The sequence below is a fragment of the Lissotriton vulgaris genome, chromosome 5, assembly GCF_964263255.1.
Source record: "Lissotriton vulgaris chromosome 5, aLisVul1.2, whole genome shotgun sequence".
Classification (NCBI taxonomy): Eukaryota; Metazoa; Chordata; class Amphibia; order Caudata; family Salamandridae; genus Lissotriton; species Lissotriton vulgaris.
Window position 1 is genome coordinate 85996777 of NC_141693.1, and position 5495 is coordinate 86002271.

Consider the following 5495-nt stretch of genomic DNA (forward strand, 5'->3'; position numbering starts at 1 on the left):
GGATTTGTACTCTTAACCTATTTCAGTTGAACAAACGTAACTAATGTAACTAATGATCATTAGTAAAAAGAAAGACCAGAACCATATAATGGTGGAAACATGATGGAAATTCCAAAAAGAGGTATCTTGGGTAGGTAACCTCCCTGTTTCTAATACTGCATAAAAATGTTAATAACTGGAATATATTGTATGCAGCTCACATTTGAACGGAAGCATAATTTGTTAAAACAATACCCTATGCCCTTATAAACAAAAAAAGGTAGTTTTTTGGTTTGATGACACCATCATTCTGTAAGAATCCAGTTGAATATCATAGTTGGCATCTGATGTATGTACATGCCTGCTTCATAGAACATTTAGATAATAACAAACTATTATAACATTTTGTAGGTATGGAATGAAAACAGATTGTGTGAAATCCCTATTGGCCTGCAGGATAGACCAAAGAGGGCATCCTGTGGTGCCTTAGTTACATCATAAATATCTGCCCACATAGGGAGTGTGCCTTACTATCTTTCACCTCCTCCTAATTTCAGCTCCAGTTATTGTGTGGTTCTATAAGAAAAAATACATATTATAAAGACAGTAATTTAGACAATTGGATAACAGTAAAGAGGATTAAAAACATTTTAAAACTAAAATTAGCAAGTACCTTTGCTACAGAAAAATGAATACATATTCAATCATTGCTACATAATAAAATATAATGATATTTCAGATTTATAGCCCTGTCCTATCTAAATGGGGCCACACCCTTGTGAAAGGCAGACTGGATTTAATGTACTTTAAAGAACTGTTTCCCTATTAATTTATATTTCTTAATTTCTAATGTTCCTTCAACTAGGGACCAACATGTTTAGTGTCAGTCTAGGCAGCTGCCACATAAAAGCAACTACAAAAATTAACACTTTACCTTTCTAGAAAGTAATAACATGACTCAGCCCCCCATGGAAATGCCATTGTCACAAGGTGTGTGTATATGATATGGTATAGTAATGTTGTCACAGAATACATAAAAGTTGAAATGACCATACTCCACTATACAAAACGATTTTCATCTTGAAAAAACTAATGTTACATCACATACAGTTGCATGTCTTCTACATGTAATTTTATTTAATAAACTATAGGTAGATATAACTTATGAATTATATCCACACAAAAAAAATATTTTGTGAGCATGCAGAAGGGTTGTAATTCTTTATCATTCAAAAAAATTAATGCTCTGTGTTGTGCTGCAAGTCACTCTTGATTTAGTACTAACTGAACGCCAGTTGTGTAATGTATCAGGCCATGATCTCACAAATAAAATCTTTCCAATACACAGATAAACAGAACTGCACCCAGAATAGTGAACTGGTACAGTTAATGTCTTGTAATTTAACATAAGATTACTTACTCTTTAATATAAAAACAGATTATAGAAGTGGAACCTCAACTGTTTCCAAGATATGTCATTGATTGGGATCATCAACATCATCAGTTCTTAGTGGTCACAAATCTTTAGAAATTACTAGCACCTTTTAATGAGAGACCAGTGCGTACACAAATATGGCATGTGTCTCTTAGTTTGGTAGTTGTGATTATTTGGACACCACCAGTATTATACTGTACAACAGTTAAAACACTAATCTGTATCATGACAAGGTTCCATTTTCTTTACTCTGTCCCACCCCCCGATGGCACATATTCCAAATGGTAATTTTTTACCTTTCAAATGTAAAACAAAATCCCTGGTAATGTGAAAAATTGCTGTATTAATTTGCATTTTTGTAACCTATTTCCAAGTAATTGGTAAGGAAAGAATCCAAATATCATTTTGCTGATCTGTGCATGCTTGTGTTTTTTTTTCTTTTATAAATGTCGAAATCTAAGTGATAGAGCACAGTGTTATGTGACAAAAAAATCTAAGATTTCCCAAAATCTGATCTTGACAGCAAGTTTTTGTGGAGTGGACCAACAGCTGGAAGCACTGCTCAGGTGAAGATATTGGACATACAGAATCCCTCTTGGTTGTACCATTGCATACATAGTAAAACTGTATTTAAAGCTCCCTTAAGGGTCATTTGAAGATGCAAAATCAAAGCTCTCTTTGCATTCTGTGTATGTACTCAATGGGCAACGACCACTACTCTATGTAGAGTCAAAGGGGAAAGGCACAAACCTCATAATGCTCATAGTGTAGTTGAGATTGTTTTGTTCCTTCAATTTGGTACCAATATTTGTTATGATTTGTATACTAGATGAACTCAGTCATTGTTACATTATCAGATATGTTTGGCTTTACATATTCTCCTCTAAAAAGATATTACGGGTAGCCATTGTTGCTGGGATCAGCAAGACACAAATCCAAAGTATGTTTTTTGCATATAATGGCAAATGAAATAAGCACATATTACTCAGGAAAACCGTCTGTGTCTTTACAGTATATTGGAGCCAATAGAAAGGGGAATTCTTTATGCAGTTTTCAATTTTTTCCAACCATTTCACTGGATAGCTTCAGCAAGGGGGTACCCCTGGCATGTCCTTTTTTGCTTTCGTTTAGCTTTGCAGAAGTTCTCAACACTTTTTTACCATTGTGATTGGCTAACAGAATGAATGCTATTTATGGAAATTGGCGGAAGGGAGCTAGTTTTCGGGTAAAAACATGGTAGGTGAAATTCAAATTTTGCAAAACAGATGTTGAATTCTTTGTAAGATAGTTCTCCTCGTAGAGGCAAGATTATTCTGTCATTTTTACTGTAAAACCTATTTTTACAGAATTGTTTTCTCTCAATTTGGACATCTCAAACTTTATGAAAAATGCAATGTTTGAAATCTTTTTGACATTTGCAAGTAAAAGCTTTAAAACGTTGCACACTCCCAGTTAAAGGTATTGTTTTACAATCGGATAAATAATCCTTTCTCCTGATAGCCATACTGTGCAATAACTGCGCAGTAACAAGTATTGCCTTATGAATTCAAATGAGATTCGTTTTACCTGCAGAAATTGATTTCCTATAGTGTACTATCCTTTTAATTACACTAATTTCTAAACATGGTTTTGAGAATATGAAGCATTACTGGGCTGTTTCTCAGTATAGATATTTGCAGCCTTATCTCACATGGAAATCATATTCAATTTTTAAGTTTTATAATAAAAACGCCCATATACATTTCTATAATCTATTTGGGCACTGACAATGGCAGCAGGCAGACTGTCTTGATTGCTGTACAAATAATGGAATAATTCAGATAAATAGTACAAAAAATGCAGCCATGTACATTAAGGTAATTCGGCAATAGCTGCTGTGTACATACTTGTTTTACCACAAAAGCATTACATCTGACAAATGCAGACATTTTAAATATAAATTGAAAAATAATTTCAAAAAGCATGAACGGTCTGTGAATGCTAACAGGAATGGACAAAGCCAGAGTCTTACCCCTTGGCTAGTGATACATTTCTTCTGCATCAAGCAATTTGTAGCTTGGTGTTTTAAACAGGGTAAACTAAATGTATTTCAATGCAAACTCAGGCGTAATGGCAGGGCATTAGTGGAGTAGATTTAGATGTAGCTAGGTTAGATTGTTATTGCTTATGTTTGCAAGTTTGGGTTGAAGGACACATACAAAAAGGGTGTTGCACCAACCATTCATAAATATAAGCATGCGTGTCAGCTTGTCTTTTGGTGCCTACGTTATTAAGAGGTGGTTTGTTTTTACTTGCATCATAGGATCCAGTATTTTGTGCAGTGTTCTTTTAACATCAGTTGGTCTATTCTGGCCAGAAAATTGAACAGCAAAGATTAGCTGCTGTAAAGAGCTGGTCACATGTATGATACTTTCATGGAAATTAAGATTTGGAACATAGAGGAGTTTATTCAAGCCAAGAAATGTCTAAACACAAAACAAATTTAAACATTTGTGTTAACATTTCAGAAATGTGGTATTAATTGCAATGTTGATATTGAAGACCTGTGATCTCATTCTTTGCTTGAATAACCAAACCTAACTTGCTAGGCAGTAACTAGGTACCTACTAGTGCATAGGCCTTTGTCCCTTTAAAAATATGCCTGTTGAGCAACACAATGATAAGAACACCTTTTACTTGCGGTTTATAAAGCAGATCCAAAATCTGTGTCAATAATCAATAGCTGAATTCTTCAAAGTTTAAAAATAAAATGAATAGTTTGATTGCCAACATTTCCTCATCAATATATGTCCTCATTCCTTAGATTTAAAGATGTTTCAAATCTTTTCTAAAGGAAAGAAAACACAAAGACCTGTTAAAGTTCCAAGTATTTCCTTGTTAGGATATATCACACATGAAATCATATGTATTGGTTGACAGGTTTTTACAACAAAGTGGGTAAAAAACATCCCTTTTCAATGTAGTCATAGTACAGCAAGACTTCAGAATGTATATTGCGGAAGTATTGCAGTAATTCTACAGCATATCAATTTCAATGTAAAATCAGTCCTTCTAAGCCAAAATCTTATTTTTTAAACTTGAATTTTGCTGTTTTAACTTCCTTTCTTTTTTTAACCTCATTAATGTGATATCCAAGTTGTTCCTTTCCCTTTCTTTTGTTGATTTTTTTAGATTTGAAAGTAGGTGTTTGTGAAGATGTTATTTCTGTATTTCTCAGGATAATAAGCGGCAATCATTCTTGCCAAATAACAAAAGGCAGGAAAAGTGTGTTGGGGTTGGGGGAGGGTGGGGGTTTGGTGTATAGTTATAAGTATGGAATTACATTTGTACGTTTTTTGACTTTGTGAATTAATGATACTTCGTAACATGCCAGCATAAAGACACAGTATTTCTGTGGGTTTGCAGTGCATTGTTTGCAGTGCAGTCACAATGCTCAGGGATATAATAAAATGTGACCCACAGAAACACTGATTCTATTGCTTACACTGTGGCTTCTTTCATGGACTCTGTAGGATCAATAGTGGACCATTGCCTGAGAATTCCTGAATTTGAAAATGAGATTGTACACACTGACACTTAAGTATTGGCATTGAGTATTTTTAATGTAAGTGCCCTCGATGGCTTATACATTATTCTGATAATGCACTGCATGAATCAATACCTCCACAGACCTCTTAAAATCTGACACCTGTATTAAAATAAAATATGAGATTTTTTTAAAGGTCTGACCCTTATAATGTGCATGAAATGTTCAGTTTGGGAGAGTGTAGTGCCTACTGTTTCTATTGTTATGATACAGAATGACCATGATTGTATTTTTATTAAATAAAAGTGATCCCAATGGACCGAATAGCATAACTTCCCTATGCTAAGCTTGGGTACCGATTGGATGTGAGGACTTTGATGTAGTATTGTGTAGAATTTTAATACAGTTTAGATACATTGTGCTTCATAGTTTAATACGTAATTTTGTGGTAGTATCTATAACACATCTTTAAAAACGTAGATGTGTAACTGTTTATATTATTGCAAAATCATCTTTTGAACATTTTCATTGTAACTTTGGGTTAGTACATTATTC